General features: G+C 44.6%; 1 protein-coding gene and 1 long non-coding RNA gene across 3 annotated transcripts in view; one reads left to right on the top strand and one right to left on the bottom strand.

The window, feature by feature from the left end:
• Nucleotides 1-92: 92 nt before the first annotated feature.
• Nucleotides 93-15,828, bottom strand: LOC128350922 (uncharacterized). Its single transcript, XR_008319510.1, has 4 exons — nucleotides 15,220-15,828; nucleotides 7,869-8,065; nucleotides 3,135-3,229; nucleotides 93-1,330 (listed from the first exon to the last, which is right to left on the bottom strand). It is a non-coding gene; the product is annotated as an uncharacterized LOC128350922 (long non-coding RNA).
• The window catches only part of DNMBP (dynamin binding protein), a 65,540-nt gene continuing 58,896 nt past the window's right edge, over nucleotides 15,376-22,019 (top strand). Inside the window, exons 1-2 of one of the 2 annotated variants that reach the window (XM_053309799.1) lie at nucleotides 15,376-15,482; nucleotides 16,709-16,832. The gene's annotated coding sequence lies outside the window, so the exon portion shown is untranslated. Of the gene's footprint in view, nucleotides 15,483-16,708; nucleotides 16,833-22,019 lie in introns of those variants that run through there. The other variant, XM_053309796.1, reaches the window with a different exon arrangement.

The following is a 22,019-nucleotide window of genomic DNA, read 5'->3' as shown; positions in this document are numbered from 1 at the left end:
GAGTGCTGTTGCAAAAGTGCAAACACAATAAAAACAGAGTTGCTTGACAGTGCAGCCATTATATATAATGGCCACACTGTCAGACTACTCCATTTGCACAATTTTGCACTTGCACAACAGTGCTTTTGAGAAACTGCATGAATATTACATTCCACTGCATGTATAACGTTGTGCAGTATATCATCCTATTAATGGATGGAGATTATGTTCTTACTCTTTTGCTCAGTTTGGATGTTACCTAGAGGCCACTCCCTACTCTTGCTTGTTTTGTACTTTGTGCCAGGCTTTCCAAAATAGTGATTAACAAAAAGTGCTCCCTGGACATCTTTTATTGTCTTAAGCTATAATGGCAGCTAACTGTTGAAGTCCCTAGTAGGGCACCTCCTGGTCCCCACCCTTGAGCCTTCCATTTCCTGTACAATGCACTGGAGTGGCAGTCCTAAGCATACATATTGATGAGTAAGTTAGTTATAAGTTTATTCGGTCATTGACCAGCAAATGATGAGTAAGTTCTATTGATCAACTTCCAAGCAAATATGTTTAGGACTAGCTTGAGAAGCATATTAGCCATTGGAATTGCTTAAGCTGAATGATGGGCCATGAGTTCCTACATCTGAAGTATAGATAGGTTATAACATTTGTAGAACTGTGGTGCAGGTTGGAAGCACCCTAACCACTTTCAGTCTAGACAGACCATTTCCTCTTTGGAGAGAGTTCTGAATAAACCCATCCCTGGAATTGTTCAGGGTAGTTTGAATGGGGAAAAGCTGTTTGTGCTGAATGGCTATTATCCATACAGATACCACTACTTTTCCTCTCCCAAAACACAGAGCACTTTTGCTTTTGTTTTCAGAATGTTTGTTTTTTGTTTTAAGGAAGGATGAATATATAAACAAATAAAATGTACATCTGCTTATTTAAAAACAAAAAATGCTAGCTAGCCCACTTGCAGCACAGAGGAAGGGGCCACACTGGCAGCTGAAACAGCATTGGACTTGCTGGTATGCATATACGTCATGGAAACATAACATTTAAATAGTGGTTAGAGTGGGCTTCACAAAAGCCCAGCTATCTTGGAAACCACAAAACGGGGCTCATGTCATGTAGTGGGTGACAAGCCTGCACTGACCACCACATTTTTCTGTGCTTGTCTGATCATTCGAATAGGTCTCTTTTTCTTCAGTTCCTTTGTGAAAGGCTATCTTGCTTAGCATTTCACTAAGATCCCATCATCCTGAATAATCAATTTTTTTAAAGCACCTGTCCGAGCAAAGTAGCTTTGAGAGAGCTATTTCTCTCCTATTTTCCAGGCAGCATTTTCTTCTTTGCCCTGTTTGTAAGAAGAAAGGCAGAATTCATTCATTGTTTATGCCATACTACACCATAATACTACAATAACATCAACATGTCAAAGTCAGTAGTAATATAACAACAACAATATAAAACCTTCAGAATAATGATAACTGTTTAAAACAATTTAAAATGTCATGCTTGAAGCAAACTCACTATCCTATAGGTTCTCCTTCTAGCAACAGGCCACATTTCTTCTTAGGTACTGATATCTGCCATTTCAGCAGCCAAAATATAATGCTATATTTTTCATTTCTTTCTGTAATTTAATACAAGGTTATGGGGGGTTTTTTGTATGGGGGTTGTTGGGTTGATGAAATAGTTGGAGACTATTTCATAATGGCCCGAGTACTCTTTCCCTGACATTTTCATGAGAATGGGATGAAAGAAGGTAGTGAGGAAAGTCCTCATCAGTCTCTGCTCCACACATTCAGTGCCTAGGTTTCCAGTAATGGCCTTTTTCTACCATGCATGCTTGTATATGTCCTTCAATCAGTAAAATAACTGCTCCAATGCTTTCGCTTTCCAAAACTGACAGGCAAGCCTGTCCTTAGGAGGATACTCCTCAATAGTAGGAGTTCTACTCTTCAACAGTAGCAGAATGAGAAAGTTCATGTTGCCCTCTTCTGGCCACTCGAGAGCATGATCATGGGGAAAGTTTTAACTGGATATTTTCTTGTTTATTCTTGTGAATGAACTTTTTAAAGATTTCTAGCATTTATTTAGAAAATAAAGATTTTCTAGCAGCTTTCATTAAAAAACAACAACACACCACAGAAAGAAAACACAACAAACCCCCTTGTAACACTCCCTCTAGGATTCTGACTAGCAGGTGCCAATTGTGCTATATTGGCTCAAGAGAGCAGAAATGAAGATTTTTCAGTTTTCTGGAGTGAGGAACCAAACCTGGTAAAAGGTGTGGGCTTTTAAAAATATTCAGGTAAGTTAATACTCTATATTGCTATAATATACATTACATGCATGAAGAAAAAGAATAGGGGGAACCCTAACTAGTTTTGAGCAGGAACCGAAGTCTGCAATTGCCAGGAACTCATACTCAGACCAACCCAGACTCAGCAAAGGACAAGCTGAAACAAAGATTAGCTATCCTCCGATGAGAAGTCTCCCTTGTAGAACCCCCTCAGGTCACCCCCGAGTTTGAGACTACTTCCACTCCTCTTACTGGGAAAACAGCATCAGGGGGGCCCCTCCATAGTGACCCAGACCCCACTTCCCCCACCTTTCTCCCAAACCATGGCTCTGTCCACAAATCCTTACCTAAGGAAAACCACATATCCAAAACCTCACAGGCCTCAGCCTTTGAAAATAATCTCCACCTCCTTAACTTCCCAGGGAAGTCCCCGGCAAACTCCTATATGCAGAGGTGCAGTTGGGCTCCAGAACCACCACACCCCCGGCCGATATAAAATGAAGCTACCCCAGATGTGACTACTCCAGAGGAGGATTGACAGCAGTACTACTCAGGAGCTGGGTCAGTTTGCGGGAAAGGGCGTGACCCTGACCTGGCTATATAAGCTTCCTCCTGCAGCAGGTTCATTGCTGGTGGCAACAGATTATATATGGAAGCTATCTCCTGTAGCCCCTACATGTCTCCTATGGCACTTTTTAGCTTTGCTCATGAGCTGGGGCACACCTGAAGAAAAGCAATTATATAAACTGCTGCTATGGATGATTCCATAAATGATTTTCCTGTACAATTATTTAGGAGATTCAAACCAGTAGATTCAGACCCAGCATCAATTTGCTATGGAGGTTTTCCATACCTAGGAAGGGTGAGTCTTTCTGAATAGAAGTCTTTTGCTGTAGTTGTGGTTCGATCAGAACTGTTTGAAGTTGTTCTGTTCTGCACTTGCCTTTCCTTGGCAGAAGCAAAAAAGTTATGTTTGATGGAGCTGTTGGTTACCTTTCCCCCTGCTTTCCCCCTGGGATCTCCTCTTTCCCTTCTGATGACACATCTTCAGGGAACCCACCTAACTCCCCAGAATTAAAAGCAACTGACTGTAAGGAACCTGCTCTAAGAGTCCACCTTGTGGGGAAAATGTGTCCAAGTGAATTATATGGGCTTTTCCTGTTGAAAAGAGTTTAAACTAGAGACAAGGCATTTTGGTGAAGTCCTCACGAAGGTGATATGTTCAGCTACTTCACTCAGAAAATGTCTACCTGTGCCAACTGTAAACAGAGGTCTGGGTGCTCAAAGCTTTAGTTTCCAAGCCTTTGCACCCAGAGATTCCTCCAAAAGGGTTTTCGCTGCCACCACCAGCTGTTTCCAGGCAGGCTGGGTGCCTGAGAGCACCCTGAGCCCCACAAAACACTCAAAGGAGATGTTCAGGTGTGCCAGTATGGGTAACTTCACACACACACAGGAACACAGGAAGCTGCCATATACTGAGTCAGACCATTGGTCTATCTAGCTCAGTATTGTCTTCACAGACTGGCAGTGGCTTCTCCAAGGTTGCAGGCAGGAAACTCTCTCAGCCCTATCTTGGAGAAGCCAGGGAGGGAACTTGGGATCTTCTGCTCTTCCTTCCCAGAGTGGCTCCATCCACCTAGGGGAATATCTTACAGTGCTCACACTTCTAGTCTCCCATTCATATGCAACCAGGGTGGATCCTGCTTAGCTAAGGGGACAAGTCATGCTTGCTACCACGAGACCAGCTCTTCTCCCTTCCCTGTAGCCCAAGGATAGCCCTCCAAACAGAAGGGTCTTTGCATAGCAGAATGGCCAGAGTAGGTGTAGGTAGGACAAGTCTGGTTAAAAAAAAAAAACATTCAGCACAGTCTTGGATTATAGGGAAAAGGCCAAAAAACCCCTGCTAACTTGGCAAAGAGGCACCTTTTAATGTGGTGATTCTCTTTATTTATCAGGAGGAGAGTAACTGGCCCTATCCACCCCCAGCACGGTACCTCCAGTGACTGTTGCTGGTGTCTGTCTTACGTTTCTTTCTAGATTGTGAGCCCTTTGGGGACAGGGAGCCATCTAATTTATTTATTATTCCTCTGTGTAAACTGCCCTGAGCCATTTTTGGAAGGGCGGTATAGAAATTGAATAAATAAATAATAATAATAACATACAGTGCCCATGGCTCCTCTCCTGCAGCCCAGAGCCATCCAGCAATAGCTGGTGCTCTGCCATAGTATTGACTACAGCATCTATTAAGAGGAAGTTTAAAGCAGCAGGATACGTATTTCACAATGAGAAAAGGAGCTTTAACTGTGGTGGCATTTGTTTCATAAAAGCTAAAAAAGAATTCTTCCTCAGCATGTCCTCTGTAGGAATGCAGAAGCAAACAAATCTGTTCCTTTGTGGTGATATCACAGTTCCGCTGTAGCACACAGCTGCTTCAGTCTCACTAACATCTGCAGGACTTTGTGAACTATGGTCTCAAGGATCTCCTTCATGATAGCAGGTGAAACCCACTTGAGGTTTGTATGATTCGTCCATTACTTCAGCCGTAGAACATTGAGAGCACACAGCAGCAAGAGCTGATTTAGGGTGGGCTCAGGAGAGGAGGGAGGCCAGCGGCAGTGGCCTGAGTTCTGCCTCTAGCACGGCCCCACTAGCCTCACCCCCTGCATCTGACATCAGAAGCAGGGAATGCTTAGCCACGCCCCCCACATCTGATATCAGATGCGGGGGCATGTCTGGGGTGCAAGGCGCGGCCCGGATTCTTTGAACCCATCCACCTAATGGTGGCTCCACCCCTGAGTTGTCTCCTCCTCAGTATGGCCATGCTCTGCCATGATAGAGAAGAGGGTCATTCACGTGATAATAATTAGGAGATGCCTCCTATCCTAATTCAGGAGCTGCTGTCTATGTTCCCATTTGCTCATTGGGGTCACATTTGCATGTAACATGAAATTGGACATTGCCGGACCCACAGTTAATTTTTCAGACCGTGAATCACATTGCAGATGTTTGTCCAACCACAGTCTGGCAACCTCCATTTTCAGGGCAGGGGAGCTCCTCCCTCTGTTTGGTCCACTGAGGCTACATCTCAGCAAGCTTTGTAGCGCTCATGTTGCCAGCACATCTCCAGGGTGGCAGCCATTGGCTGTGATCTTCAAAGGGGCATGCCAAGCACAATCATGCCTTTTCAGAATGGTCCGCACACACTCGGCACAGAAAGGGCATTTAAATCCCTTTAAATGTCATGCCATGCAAGCCCTTCTTCTCATAGTGGTTGCACCACCGCCCCTTCTAATAGCCCCAAAACAAAACTGTCTTGCACAAGCACAATTTCTGATGGGGGAGATCTTGAGGGGGGCACTATTTCCTGTTACTCAGGAAAGGGAAGGGAACATTATGACTTCCTAGGAGGGGATATTTATATGAGACAGGGCAAAGGATCCTGGGGTCTGGCCTGCTGAGATCAAGGATGTGCTTCCGATGGCTCACTCTGGCAAAGCACTCCATGGAGGCCAAACCACACTCCTGTTCCCATGGTGGGACTAGCACTATAATGAGAGAGCCAGTCTACTGGGGAAGACCTTAGGCTCACCAAAACCTTCAGTCTTTCATTGGACTGTGTACTCATGAGTTGAGCTAACCCAACAAAGCCCCCTCTGGTAAATGGTAGGACCCCCCCCTCCTCTCCAAGGAAGCCTTTCTCACACCCAAAGGAGACTGAAGCTCCATGTGTCTGGGCATAGCCAGGTGGGAACACTGGGACAGGGGACAGATCTTTATTCTCATTCAAATTTCCCGGGTTTGGACCAGTGTTGCACCATGTGCAGATCTGCCATTGCAGGAAATAGCAAAATAGTGGGAGAGGGGACCCCCGATTTCCAGCACCCCCAGGAGAGTGGTGTCACAGTTCCAGGTAAAATCAATGATGGACATGTTCAAATGGGCAGACAGGCTGGCATAGGGCATGCTTTGTCAGCTTCTTTGCTGCAGTTGCCAAAACAAGAAGAGTACACCTGCTTGGCTGGGATACCTGTCCCCACAGCCAAACCTATCTGTTTGGCCTGGCCTTCCAGGGTTTTTAATTAGTTTTAATTGTTTCAGTGGTATAATCTGGATTTTTAATTGTTTTAATTGTTCTGGTTGTTTTTTTAATTGTTTTTTTTTATGATGTTTTAATTGTTAACTGATGTTTTTAATTGTTTATCTTTCTGTTTTAACTGTTATTGGTTTCAATGGTTTTGTTTTAATTGCAAACCACCCTGAGCCACTTTGGAAGGGCGGTATAAAAATGGAATGAATGAATGAATGAATAAATAAATAAATAAATAATAAAAGAGAGGAGGAATCTCCCCTCAGTGTTGGCTAGGTTGAGCCGGCTGCCTATCCCTTTTGATGTGCTAGCCTAGGGAATTCACACATACCCCCAAGGGGAAAGGGCTGCCCCCGCAATAGACTGCAGCCATTCAAGAATACCTGGTTGGGGGACCCGACCCCAGGTATGGCTGCCCTGGCATGTGTTGCCATCCCAGCCCTCTAATGCCACCTCAAGTGCATGTGCTTGTGAACACACATCTTTTTTGCTTCATTTTCGCAGGGCAAAGCACATAGTGCCCATCTTGCCATCTCGGCCCCTTTCTCTCCTGACTGCCAGGAGAGGAGAGGAAGGGTGGGAAGAGGGCATGCCCCTGTGTAACTTGGCCATTTGACAAGCTGACAAGCCTGGGGTGGGGCGTGGCAGTGTCCCTGATGCCGGGCAACTGCTTTCTTGGATTTGAGATGGGTGGGGTGGGGCGAGTGCTTTTGCTGCAGCAAGAAACACCGCAGGCATGGAGCAGGCGAGATCCTGGGTGGGTCTGCAGCGCTATAGCTATGATTACGGTTCCAGACAATGAACGAAACAATGGTTCTGGCACCATCCGTGTTCAGACACTGCGGCCAAAAAAATGAAGGTTATGGTGGCAAAACTGACTACAAACCAAAGGTTCAATTTGGAGTTTGGCGAGGAAAATCTCAGGTTGTTTTTGCTGCGAAACCGCGTTTACACACATTCAGACGTAACGGAGTTTCAACTTTTGCCCCAGTTAACTGCGGGTTTGCGTTACATGCGAATGTGGCCTGCCTGTCAGTTAAACTTAAGTTTGGAGGTGCTGTCCATGATTATATGCTCAGCAGCATCTGGGCCAGAGGACTCCCTCCTACGCAGCAGCTGTACCCAGCTGTTGAAAGAGGTAGGAGGAAAAGCCCTTTGACTTAGCTGCTGCTGAGCTCATGAGCACAGGTGGTGCCTCCGACCTTGGTTTTATCTGACAGACGATCGGCAAACAGGAGCGTGCACAGTTCCCGAATTAGGGTAGGCGAAGCCTAATTCACACAATCAATTATGATTGTGTGAACTGCTTAGAGATGATAACTGGTCAGCAATGCCTTTCCAGTTTCTTACGTTTGCCTTCTGAACAACTGCCATGTAAATTTACCCCACTTTTAATGGCAGCTATAGCTTGGACAGTGGAATGGTACAGATGAACATGCTGATGGCTGTGAAATCTTTCCAGTGCTTTCTTCCCAGTATGAACAAAGGCTCCATACGCACCCTTGTCTCTTGAGGCTTTCAGAAGAGGAGCATGCATTTCAATGGCCGAGCAACAGATGACACAAAAAGCCTTGCCCATTTCTAAACCCTCGAAGAGCCAAAGTATCCTTGTGCTGGCTCTCTTCCAAGTATCCTTGTGCTGGCATCCGGGCTTTCCCTTTCCAGCGTTGAAGCCTCTCCCTCTGTAGTTAAGTTTCCTGTTAAGGAAGAAGCACTCGCTGCCATCAATCTCAGTGAAACATCTGTCAGACCTTTTCGGGAGAAACTGACCAGGGGAGAGATTATGCCTTTTATATAGACAACCACTGGAAGGAAACAAAAAGCAAAAACCTTCATTCAATAGCTTGACGCAGCCCAACCATGGCATTTAAACCAAATGCCCTGGCATCCATTATGCTCTCCTTGATCCATTATGCTCTCCTTGATGTGGGAGAGAGGAAGGGAGGATGGAGGTGAAGGGGGATCTCTCAGCAGGAGCAGCTCAGCAGGCAACAGCATCTGAGGGGTTTGGAAAGCATCAAGCCTTGATTTCCCCATGGATTTCCTCATTGATACCCAAGCAGCCAAGAGCAGGCTAAGGCAGCCAAGCCTGCTCTTGGCTGCTTGTGAGAAGCAGCAGAGGCAAGCAGCTGCTGGCACCACTGCGGTGGCAAACCCGCCTGTGGAGCCCGCAGCTTAAACATGGTTCAGCGAGCAAGTGCTCCCTTAGTCCCATTTTTTTGGATCATCTGCCAGCCCTGGCAGCTGGCACACTGCGGGGCTCCCAGCCGGCACCAGGGGATACCCACAATACACCACACAGGGGGTCGGAACAAGGCATTCCAGCCCCCAGCCCTCTGCTCTGCCAGAGGTAGTGGAGTATCGTCTGGGTGTTTGATCCGTGCACCCAGCGCCCTCCATTGATCATCTGCGGGGAAGGGAAGGCAATGAAACCTTCTGCCCCGCCCACTTGCCAATACTGCCTGGAAGCCTGGGGGAGGGCTGAACCCCACCCCACGCCCCCAGCTTGCACATCCTCTGGAAGTGAGGACAGTGTGGAGGAACTTGGATAGGAGGCACCTGATTTCAGCAATTTCACACATCAAGCACCCTGACTGCTGCTGCCATTTGTACACCACTATCATTTATGTACAACTTCTGATTTGCAAAGTGCCTTAGCGTCTGTACTATGTTTGGCCTCAAAACAATGTTATGATGCAGATCCTTCTTATTCCCATTTTATAGATGTGGCACTAAGACTGGAAGATGACTTCTCCAAGGTCACAAAGAGACCTTGGTTTTCATGATCTTGCTTGTAATTTATATCCCAACTTTGGGATGCATTCTAACCATTGACACTTGATCCTTCAGAGTTTCCAGGTTAAATATTCCTGAAAACATATGGAAGCACACCATTTTACTAATCAACCTAAGTCTAATCAGTAATCCTTTGGAACACACCGCACTTAGGACAGTTACAGTATTTATTTATTTAAAGCACCTCTACGCCACTTTACTATAAATACATTTACCCAAAGCAGTTAGCATTAAATATAATATTTAAGAAAAAGAATTAGAACAGTAAGAAAAAGAGAACCAACGAGTCAACAAAAGCAAATGCAGTGGATAGAGCGTTCTAAAACTGGCTTAAAAATTTTCAGTTAAAAGCCAGTCAAAATGAGAGAAGGGCCCATTTAAAAGTCCTAAGTCCTGCCTGCCTGCCAGATAGGGATGAGCACAAACCAATTCAGCGCTCCTTTTATGGAGCGCCGAACCAGTTCAAAAGTCCGACGTTTGATCCGGTTCGGAGGTGGGGGGTTCTTTTAAGCAACTGTGAGCTCTATGTAGGCTCTGAAGGCCAGTTAGTTCTGGCAATGGGTGAACAGAAACTCAGGGAATGCTGATGCAAAGGATCCTTGGTGTCATAATCTTTTTCTTTGCTTTGTTCTACATTTATCTTTTGACAGTTTCAAAGAAATGAAAAGCACAATGGGCACACACTGTACTTCACTGCATACCTAATGTGTTGGATCTGTCCTTAGTAAAAGAAACAACACAATTTGTTCCCACAATAAGTTGTATCTCTAGAACATCCTCTTTTTCATATAGCCACCCCAGTTATACATCTGGAAGAGATAAGTAATGTGTTCACACCATATATGATGATGACCTATTGGGAACTTGTAGTATGACAGGAGCCCCCTTGTCTAGACATGGGTAATACTTCATAACAATAACTATCCATGGCGTCAATGGATATGTTTCCGAGCAAAATACTAAGTGCTGGCCATAAAGCCCTGAATGGCTTGGGTCCAAGGTACTTAAGGAAGCACCTCCTTTGTCATGAACCTTGCTGCCTATTAAGATTATCTGGGGATGTCCGGTTATGGTTGCTGCCAGCTCATCTGGTGCAACTCAAGGCCAGGCCTTCTCTGTGGCTGCGCCAGGGCTTTGGAATGCACTCCCTATCAAATTAAGAGCTTACATAAGAACAGCCCTGCTGGATCAGGCCCAAGGCCCATCTAGTCCAGCATCCTGCTTCACACAGTGGCCCACCAGATGCCGCTGGAAGCCTACAGGCAGGAGTTGAGGGCATGCCCTCTCTCCTGCTGTTACTCCCCTGCAACTGGTACTCCCCTGCAAAGAGCTTCTCCATCTCTGCTTGCTTTTAAAAAGACCCTTAAGATACACCTGCTTTCTCAGGCTTTTAATTAAAACTAATTTTAAACTGTTTAATTGTTTTACTCTCTGAAATTGTTTTGTTTTATTCTGTGTATTGTTTTTGTTTTTATTCTGTGAAAGTTGCAAATTGGATAATGTACACACACACCGCCCCCCGCCACTGAATGAATGAATGAATGAAATATATTGGACAGGCCTTTGCAGCCCATTCCAGGACAATTCAGCAGTGTGTAATAGTGGAGGTAATCAGAGAGAGAGAGAGAGGATATATACATCAATAGTGGGAGGGGAAATGTGGAGGTAATCAGAGCTATATCTTATGGGAATAATATTTTGGCTGTTTCATACATGATATTTTAAGCCTACTTTGCAAAGGGAAGAAGGCTAATGGGATCACCATATCTGTATCCATGTCTCTCTTTCTAACAACTTTTGCATTTACATTCTAATATATATATATATATATATATATATATATATATATATATATATATAGTTTGAACCAAATTCACAGCACATTGGAAAGGTTCCTAAGGGTGCCCGAAGAGCGGTCTTTTTCCCCAAGCCACCTTCCTGTTTCAAGATGGCAGACACTCAAGTATAAGCAACACCTCTTTGTAGCTCTTGTGTGGACAGTTGGATGCAAATCAAACTGACAACACATGAAAGGGGGTCCTTGCGGCCTGAACTAGTTTGTTGGTTTTTTGGCTGATCTGTCATGTTGTTTCAAGATGGCAACCATTCAAAATATTGACAACACTTATTTGTAGACCATGAGTGGACAGCTGGATAAAAACCAAATACACAGCACATAAGAGGGCCCCTGACATCATTCCCCCCCCCCCAAACTACCATGTTGTTTCAAGATGGTGGTCTCTCAAAGTATAGGTAACAGCCCTTTGTAACCCATGTGCTGATAGTCCCACACAAGCTAAACTGACAGTACATGGGAGGGGACCCTAGCTAAGAGTCATCATGTTAAAAGAAATAGAAAGGAGGCTCCATTAGTTTTTGTTAGAACTTCTTGATTCCTACAAGAAGGTAATTTCAACAGAGGAAAACAAAAGTGCAACATCTGTTTTGCCATCAGTGTTTTACATAAATATGCATGTCACCTTTTGTGTGTGAGACATTTTATACAGAATGAGAAGATGATTCCTGCCCCAGGTGGGTTATGTGTGTGTTCACAGTCTAAAAAGAGAGATGACAACAAAGGAAGTGAAGAGCAGTGGAGGCAGGGGAAAACAGGGAAAGAGTATGTGATTATTCTAAGAACCCATACTTAGGCTTAGTTACAGTATTATATTGGTCCTTCCAGGTTAGGCGGTCCTGGTATCTCTCCTCTTTCTCTGCAGTACTCAGATGGGAGTGGCTGCAAGAGGACATGGCTTCTGAAGGGGAGGAGCCAGGTGCTAGGTCAGCAGAGAGGCATCAGTGCTGTAGCCTGTACATGCATTAGGAAATGTGTACAGCACTGTCCCTGTGTCATATATGTCTGGTGGCATTTGTTCCCCTTCCACTTGTGTTTGTCTGATGCCTCTGTCATTGCTTTGGGGAAAGCCATAGCTCACTAGCAGAGCATATGCTTTGTACCCAGAAGTTCCAGGTTCAATCCCTGGCATCCCCAGATAGGGCTAAGAAAGGCCCCTGTACCTGGAGAGCCACTGCTGTTCAGTGTGGGAAACACTCAGCTAGATGAAGCAGTAGTATGACTCAGTATATGGCAGCTGCACACTCTCATCTCCCCCCAGCCCTGCCGACATGGAATAGATTTATCCTGAATCTGAGTGAGTGCTAGCTTGTAAACCTACTGCTTGGAGGCCACTCCATTTTTTTCTTTTTAAATCTTCCATAAATAGCAACATGACCACTACGGTCCTGTAGAAGTTCTACTAAACAGCCATCATCTTCTGAGCTCTGGGGAATCTTAAAGAAGCTCGGCAAAGGAAGGAGGTAGTCAAACTGAAATTAAACCCCAACCTGGTTCAAAGAGAGCTTTTTCGGGGAACCAAAACTGAAGCCAAACCTAAATGTCTTGATTGCTTTGAACCTGTAACAAAACCAAAGCCCTAAACTCAAAAAAGTGGCAATCTGCTCAAAAGCAGAACCAGGCACTTACCTTGCAGTTGTATGTTTAATGTTTTATTTTCTTTTTTAAAAAATCCTGTTGTGTGTATTTTGTTTGTAAAAATGTTTTAAACATTCAGAATTAGTTTTAAAATATTATTTTTTCTTCTCAAGTTAGTGATTGTATTCAGATGATAGAAACTCATTGCAAGCAAAAGAGTTGGATATTATTCTGCAGGAAATGCATCTAAACTGGTTTGAAGTGTCAAAATGGGTTACTGAACCACTTTTTAAAGTCAGTGTTTGAACTGGAACGGAACCAGAGTTTAAAAAGAAAAAAAATACTGATAAACCTGATACAGAGCTGAACCCAAATGTTTAATGGTCTGACTCCTTAGAAGGAGGATACTCCCCCCCCCACCAATCTGTCTCAGATAATTGCACAGACTACAGCAGGGGCTCTGTTCTGTAACAAACCTGGCATTATGAGTAACCCCAGCCCTGAATGCCAAGACTCTGCATCTTGCAATCATACCCTTTCTCATAGCTGGCACGTTTAGCAGTTCAGGAATTTTACAGTTTTCACAGAGTTCTGCCAGGTGACACATAATATGAAGCACTTCTTTATTTCACAAATTTACATACCACTCTTCATCAGAATGGAGTTTACATCAGGGTGCTTTACCTATGAGAATTTTAAACACTAATTAAACATAGCTCATCTAGAAAATGGTTGATTCCTACCGATCACTTTGTTTCTTTCGTGATTCTCAGTGTTTTTCCTTCTTGTTTATATCCAGATTTATCAGTAACGCCTATAAAACTGTAAAACTTATTTGCAAAAACCTATTTGCATAACAAATACATGCATCTCTAATATTTAAAAAAATCAGGGTGCTTTACAATAAACCACAAAGAACAGCAACATTATTAAAACAACGTATCAGTAAAGCAGAGACAATGAGCCCCGCTCTCCACACAGACAATCCTGCCCAGAGCCCTGGGTGGCTGGATCAGCTGCCCATATGACTGCTGGCTCCGTCACAGAGCTGGCAGGGGTGGCAGGGATTAGGGGCTGGCCAGCCCCCGGGCCCCCAAGAGCACATGGGGCATCCTGGAGAGACCCCTGAGGCTGGGTGGCTGCTTGCAGCCTCCTGCTTGGGGGTCTACTCGTGTGTTGCCACGTGCTGCAGTGACACATGAGCAACAAAATGAGGTTAATGGAGTGCTTGCTCTGTTAACCTCATTTAAAGGGGAGGGTGTTTTAGGTGGGCTATCCACCTTGGCAGCACCGGGCTCACCCGGTGGTTCCCACAATCAACGGAATGTGGGCTAAGCTCCCTTGGCCCACTTTCCGTTGATCATGGGAATAGCCTCAATGGCAGAGAACAAACAATAAAAAATGGACCAAGCGCACTAAAAAGACCCTAAAAGCACTTCAAAGTGCCTAAAAACAATGGAAAGCATTTACAGTGTCTGTGGCAGCTACTCAGAGGCACTCTTACCCCTGGAGTTCCGGGCCGAAGTCCAGGACCTCCACAGGCCTACCCCCCCCCAAGTCTTCTTTAGTCTGTCCCAGGTGGCATGGTTGCCCGGCCAAGCATGATGATGCTTAATTTGTGGTGGGGGGTAGGGGGCGTGGTCTCCAAAGGCCTTTAGGTCCAGGCTCCAAAATTACCTAGGTGCACCTCTGCAGCCACCATTACTTGGCATAGTCCCAAGGTAAGCCATCTCCCTCTCAGACAGTATTTTTACATTGCCCTCTTTTTCATTATCACATCATCAAAACCCAGTTCCTGCAGCCCGAGACTAGGGTCCAAAGAACCACTCTGCCAGTTCCACATTCCCAAGCAGGCCATTGGACTTGTGTCTCTCTTGAACAGGACTGCCCTCCATTTCATACAGCAAATCATTTCTGAAACGGAGGGAACTTTTCAGAAGTAGCTTGAGATATGGCATGGGAGTTTGTTGTGCAAAGAAAGAAGCCAAGCATCCTACAGTCCACGTCCAGGCCCTTAAGTGTGTTTAGATCCAAGCCAGAGTCATGTACATAAAGTAGTGTTATTATAAAGTTGAGTTAATTTATTCGTAATGATTTTTTTTAAAGGGGGAGGGGAAAGCACTGTTTCTTGTTACAGTTTCTGGAGCAAAATTCCCCTTTTCGTGGGCAATAAAACTTTTGATCTCTCAGTTCATTTCAGCGGAGATGATGTTCTTTTCCACCATACCAAAAGGCTGATGCTAAAAGAAGGAGTGGAGGTCCAAGCTGCTCCCAGGATAGGGGTTCAGGGTTTTATTTTGCCAGGGCTTAGCCCCAGGGCCGGAATTAGGCTCAACACCAGGAAACCTCTTTAGCTTGTGTGAGCCTGTGGTTAGTATTGGGCTGTGAGCAAGGAGATCCAGGTTCAAATCTGTCATGAAGCTCACTGAGTTAACACTGGGCTAGTCTAGTCACCATCTCTCAGCCTAACCCACCTCACAGGGTTGTTGTGAGGACAGAGTGTGAGGAGAAATTGGTACACCGCCGTGAGCTCTTTGGAGGAAGGTCGGGGCAGAAATACAACTCATAATAATACCCTTTGAGCACATGCAGAGTGCTTTCCCCTGGCCACGGACTAACTACCTGAGCGACGGCTTGACCCTCGGAAGGGGAGCACCGACTGAGTCATCGGCCGCGTGGGAAAAGGCGAGCGAAGAAGGAGCTGAATTCAGGCCCCAGCTGCGCTCGCTGGCGGGAAGGGGGCGCTCAGAGCACAGCAGGCTTGGGGAGGGCGGCGACTCGGGCCGGGGCGGAGCTCAGCTCCGGGCCGCGGCGGCTCCTGGGGGCCGAGGGCGAGAGTGGGATCCGCTGGGGCTGGAGGAGCGCCTGGAGGGCTCATGCAACAGGTAGGAGCGGGAGGGAAGAGGACAGGGGGATGGGCCCGGCTGTTGCCCTCCGCGACTCCCACTGGGGCTCCCCCGCGGCCTCAGCCTCCTTCCCCTCCCAGAGAGATGTTTATCCCACTTCTCGCGTGGAATCTCTCCCGATGGGGCCCCAGCTCGCATCCCAGGGTCCCGTTGCCCTGCTGCATTGTTGCCTCTTGTCAACCAGCCTAGCAGCCCGTCGGCTTAGGTAGTAATGCGACCACCCCGCTCCAACGTGCCGCATTCCCCACCGCGCCCCGCGGGTTTGGAGGCGGCACTTTGACCCAGCGTTCTGTAGGATTCTCTTCGCCTCGCGAAGACACACGCAGGCACCGCCGGGCCGCCTCTTTCCCCACAGTTCCCTGGTCCCAGTGTCCTGCCTAGCAATCGAGCTTGCCCACCAGATTCCCAACAGCCTTCTCGCTTAGTCTGGACATTTTTTTTCCTGCGCCTCCCAGGCTCCCAGTAGCCCTCCTCCTGGCCCTCTTTTTTTTGAGCCGGTGCCACTAGTCATCTACCGCTAATCGCCGCAGCTCTCCGCCTCCTCTCCAAGTGACAGCCTAAAGCTCTGTAGATTTAGGATGGCAGGCAGTGGCCACGTGTCTGTTCTCATTCTTTCTCTCAAGTACCTATCACTGACAATCATCCAGCCTTGTAGGACCAATTCCCGCAAAACAGTTGATGCTCACAGAGTGACCTTTTGACAGGGACTCGCCATGCACACACTTCACATAGGGCAAATGTATATACATCAGAATAAATGTCTGGGTTTCTTTTATGGGGGTGATCCTGTAAGTAGAATCCAAGATTTCTGCTAATCGATTCTGTGGGGAGATGCTCAAATGTTAGAGCCAGGAAAGGCTTGCTTGCTGATTGGAGATATGCTACCTTTACCCCCGTTGTAACTGATACTCTGTGCTACAGCAGACAGACTATCATGTAACTATTAAATTTGTCCGAGATAATGACTTTGTTTGAATAAGGTCAAAGAACGTAGATGTGTGTGGAATCACAATTTTTTTTCTTTTTTAAGCAAAAAGCAACAGTCAAGTTTTATCTCTGGCTTTGCTTTCTGTCATGGCAGAATCTGTCACAGCGATCTGTCATGGTAGGGGAAATATGTTTAAAGAATATTAGGACTTTTGTCATTTCCAAAATTCTTCTCCGATTTTAATTGGCTGTTTTGTATACCTGTGTTTTTTCCTCAGACTTATTGTCCATCCTGAACCTTTGGGATGGGGTGAGCTAAACTTTTCAGTAAATAAAGAATTCTGCTCCTGCCTGAAACTGCAATATGCTCTTCACTTGACTTCCCACCCCTCCGAACCTCAGGTATATCATATGTGCTTGCTTGAGGCCATGTGCTTTCTTTCTTCCATTCTCTAGGCAGTGTACTTCATAATGACAATATGATGCCCTCCTTGTGTCTCTTTCCTCTTTCTGTTACTTGTTGCTGGCTAGACTCACTGCTGGAATGCCTGCTGTTCATGCTGTCTTCCTGGCTGTAGACTTTGTTGTTGTTTGCAATTATTTTAAATTGAGCATATTTTAATATAGAAGTGTGGCATATAAATGCAATCAATAAATAAAATCACTTCAAAATTGATGTGATTTTGAAGCTGTGGTACAACGTGAGCGTGCAAAGCCAGCCCCAGCTACAGTTGCAATGTTCCCATAGTGGTGGAGAAATATTGGTATTTTTTTGCAGTCCTGCTGCCTTAAGCTACTGATGGGTGTTTCAAAGAAGCAGTGAACCCATATGCTTTGGTGCGAGCTGTATAACATATGAGACAGTGTTGTGTGTGTTGGTTTTATCATGTGTTTACTGTAAAAATGCACTCTGGCAAGCCATGTCTAACTTCAGCTCTCTATAACAGGTTTACATAGCAAATGCTTGTAGCCAATTTGCCAGTTACTGGGATCCTCATGAAAACACACAATACATTCACAGTATTGAAATCACAGTATATACATTCACAGTATATACATTTAGTAGAGTCACTAAACTATAATGCAAGTCCCTGTTGAATATTATTTGATTGTTTTTATTTTATAGCCTTTTCTCTCTCTCTCTCAAGACTGGTAACATTTTTTTTCCATCCCAATTGAGTCTTGTGAAGTAGATTGTTTTTATTCTCGCTTTTAAAGCTCAGGCATCCAAGGCTTATAACTAGAGATTTGTCCAAGGCTATCTATTTGGTCTCTGGTGACGTTCAGATCTAGATTCATGTTTTTCCAGATTGTACTTCAACACTCATGGTATATGCAGTATAGAACAGCAAATCTAAATGAATGTCTGGCATGTTCCACTGACTTTTAAATTAGTACAGTGATCACTTAACTGCACCTTGGAGTTGCTGGGTGTGTGGCTGTGTGCGTCTGTGAGAGTTATATATCTGCACTAAAAACTGTATAGTGCATTACCAGTTTATTGCATGGAAAACTGCGGGGTTCTCTTGTATAGATTGTAATGTGTGATGATGATCCTACTCATATGTCAGTTTCTTTGTGTACAACCATCTCATGTTATGTTACTACTGATATATGAATTTTGTGTGACCACATGTAAGAAGTTGACCACCTGAATCAGCCCTGAGTTTTCATTCCTTTTAGCACTCTTTCATTCTTGCATGTGAATTCACTGGCAAACGTGTGAGGGAAGGTGGTAGTTCCTAGGGCCAGGTAGTTTCTCATTCAGTGGCCCAAACATCCTTGCCTATCAGGGCTAATGACAGCACATAGGCGGGGCCGGACTGGGGGCACTGAGAGGGGGGTGGAATGTATGTGGGGAGGGCGCCGGGTTTTGAGCAGAATGGGTCATTAAGGGTGGGAGTATTCACTGCTGCCGAGTGTGGCGGGGTGCAGGGGCGCCCCACGGATGGGGCGCACTGGGAATATACCCTGTTGCCCTGTGGGCCAGTCCGAGCTAGGATGTTAGAAGACTGAATTCTGGGTTTCTCAAACGTAAGTGGTGCTGTGAATGCAGTTAGGAATAAAAGACATTTTGACACTTGGAGGAGTACTCCTTAGAGTTACAAGCAGAGGTAGGCCTCATCCCCAAGCTTTGCTGAGCCCTTTTGTGGGGACAGGTTTCCTTTTGTGAAGCTGAAACATTTATGACATGAATGGTGCAGCCTTGTTCAGGCCCTTGTTTGTGTGTTTGCGTGCAGCTTTAGCTGTTGTTTGCCTTACTTGGCTCAAGCTGTTTCCTAAGAGCTTGGGGGCATTTCTGCCATATGGACTGGCTGTCAAGAGCAGCTGTTAAGTCTACAGGGGCAGACCTCATCAGTGCTGAGAAGAACAGCAGTGCAGCTCTTTCGTATGTCTTGGTGACTGTGCTTTTGCTGATGATGTACTCTAAAACGAGCAGTGGCCTGCACCCAAAGTGACATTGTCGATTCATGTTCTGATGGTAATCATGGATAATTTCATATATCGTTTTCATCAGTGCTGTTTCTAAAGATGTGTCCAGACCAGTTAGTTTTGTGTGATTTATACCTAAGAATGGCATCTAAGATTTGTGTAGTTTGTATTTCATGATATGACCTGTACCCATTACCACTCACGTTTTAATTATGAAACTTAGTGCCTCATTAGGTACTAGCCTTGAGGCAATGTCTCTTCCTTATCTTCAGACAAATGTCACTGTCCTTTATCCCAGCTGTGATTTCGCTATCCATTTCCCTCATCACCAGAGCCCTTCAGCTGTTAAACATGATTTTTGCCTGCATCCATTCATTCATCCCAAGGCAATATACAGCCATTTAAAACAATAAAATAAAACACAATAAAAACAGTTAAAACAATGTTAAAAATAGATTTAACAAAAGGCCTGAGAAAACAGGTGTGTCTTGAGCAATCTTTTGAAGACAGCCAGAGATGACGAAGCTTTTATATTGACATGGATCACATTCCAAAGCCTTGGGGCAGCCACAGAGAAGGCCAGCCCCAAGTTGCCACTAGATGAGCTGGTGGCAACCATAACTGGACCTCCCCAGATGATCTCAGTAAGCAGTGGGGTTCATGACAGAGAAGGCACTCTCTTAAATAAATACACAAATAAAATTATGATAGAGGAGCTCTTCTGGACCTGTTTAAGTGAGGTATCCCTTTGTTTTGTACTAGTTCCTGATGTAGCATGTTTTATATTTCCCTTTTCTGAATTCCATGTCTTCACTCATTTCATTAATGTACCAATATTGCTATTATCCATTATGTCTATGGCATTTTTCAATGTATAGAATATTTATTTCAATTAACCACAAACCAGTGGGAAAGATTAGGCTGAGAACTACCATGATGGATGAATGGCAGGATAACATGTAACATTGTAATCCCCTGCTAACTGGGCAGAGGCACCTTTTACCGTGATGATTCTCTTTATTTAGCAGGGGGAGAGTAACTGGCCCTATCCATCCCCAGCACAGCATCCCTCCAGTGACTGTTGCTGGTGTCTATCTTATGTTTCTTTTTTAGATTGTAAGCCCTTTGGGGACAGGGATCCATCTTATTTATTTATTATTTCTCTGTGTAAACTGCCCTGAGCCATTTTTGGAAGGGCAGTATAGAAATCGAATTATTAATAATAATAATAATAATAATAATATAGTAGCAGCTGGTCAAAGACCACCCACTGTACTTTGCAGAGCAATGATGTGAACGTGAGGGTCTCCAGTCTGAATCCAGTAAAGGTAAAGTGTGCCGTCAAGTCGATGTATAGTAAGCATGCCCCTAGGATCTGGTTTGCCATGTCTCTCCATTGCCTTCAGATTTCAGCAGCAAAGATACTTGTAAGTGCAAAGGCATGACTATTGCTTTGTGTATTTGAAGCTCTTCATTTGACTCCCAATAACTCCAAATAAAGGGTCTCTGGTAAGACTGGGAAAAATTTCTGATTCATATGTTTGAGTCAACTGTTTGAGACAGAGCATTGACAATGATGTTTTAGCACTGAAACTTGTTTGCTCAAGTTTGTAAGATCTTGGTTTTATTTGTTTTTATTTACACATTAAAAGAGGTCTTTAAAATTTTGTTCTATGAACAAGGGAGAATGTGTATATCATCACCATTATATCATCTTATTTAATGTTCATAGACTATAATTGGAAGTTATCTTTGACCTAGGTATTTTGTTAAGAATTGTTTCTGTCTAAATTAAAATCCAGTTTAAAAAAATTAGAAATCTGTGTTTTTTTAATTAATTTAATTTTTTTAATTAATCAAACCTGGTTTTATATACCAGCAACACCTTGATAAAGGAATTTTAACCATTCAACACTAGAGAAGAGTCTGCAAACACATGAGCAAATCCAAACCAAATTCTGTCATTCAGACGTTCAGGCCTGTCCTCCTGTATCAGATGTTCCTTCTCTAAATTTCAGCTCAGACCTGGTGCTAATTATACCACTGAGCTTTCCCAACAGTGTGATTTTTTAAATGCAGCTATTGTAATGTAATATGAGAGGAGTCTGCCATAGAACTGTGTAGAACAGATGGCATAGATGCCAAGATCCGATCTATATTGAGCTTGGCAGTTCCTTGCCCTTGCTATAATCAGTGGTTTCCTGTGGTTTTACTTGTTTGGTATCACCTGGGAACACCCTGGAATGAGTCTGACATGTCTTTTAAAAGGCAGATGCTTGCTGATGGTATAGGAATATATAATTTATACTTGAGAATATCTGATAGCTCTGGGCAGGCTTAGAAACCCTGATGCCAATGGCCAATTAAATCACAGAATGTTAGAGCTTGCAGGAAGTTTTCTAATCCAACCCCCTGCTCTGTGCAGGAATCTATTACAGCATACCTACTACTACTACTACTACTGTACTACAAATATATATATATATACCGCTCTTCAACCAAAGTTCCCAAAGTGGTTTATATAGGAAAATAAACAATACATAAATAAGATGGTCCCCTATCCCCAAAGGACTCACAATCTAAAAAGAAAGATAAGGCAGATACTAGCAACAGCCACTGGAGGGATGCTGTGCTGGGGTTGGATGGGACCAGTTGCTCACCCCCTGCTAAATATGAGAATCGCCACTTTAAAATGTTTCTCTCTGCTGTGTTAGCTGTGGTCTCTTGCTCACTTGAATGGGAAAATAGGGACATGTTGGCAGGTATGCTACAGCTGGGGTTCTCAAACTTGGATCCTCAGATATTGTTGGACTACAGCTCCCATAATACCCATCCTGCACAGCAGCTGCCCCGCCTATGGCACTCTCCTGGCCGTCGCACATGCACAGCGTAAACTGTTACTCTTGGCCATCCTCACCAGCCACCACTGTCAATATATTGCCCTCATTTTGCTGTAGGGTTGTTTGCCTTGGCAGAATGCTCAGCTTTACTATTGGCACACCAGCGCCTGGGCCTATGAAAAAAATCCATACACAGATTTTAAAAAGGAAAGCAGCAGGCCTTTTATCCCAGAGTGGTTGGATAAAGTGGTTGGAAGTGCTCTAACTGTATCCAATAACAAACATTCAGCTGCGGGCTTAGAAGTGGAGAGGGGAA

Source organism: Hemicordylus capensis, chromosome 3 (assembly GCF_027244095.1).
Source record: "Hemicordylus capensis ecotype Gifberg chromosome 3, rHemCap1.1.pri, whole genome shotgun sequence".
In the NCBI taxonomy this organism is placed as follows: Eukaryota; Metazoa; Chordata; class Lepidosauria; order Squamata; family Cordylidae; genus Hemicordylus; species Hemicordylus capensis.
Note: the sequence above shows the minus strand (reverse complement) of the source record. Positions and strands in the feature narration are given on the sequence as shown.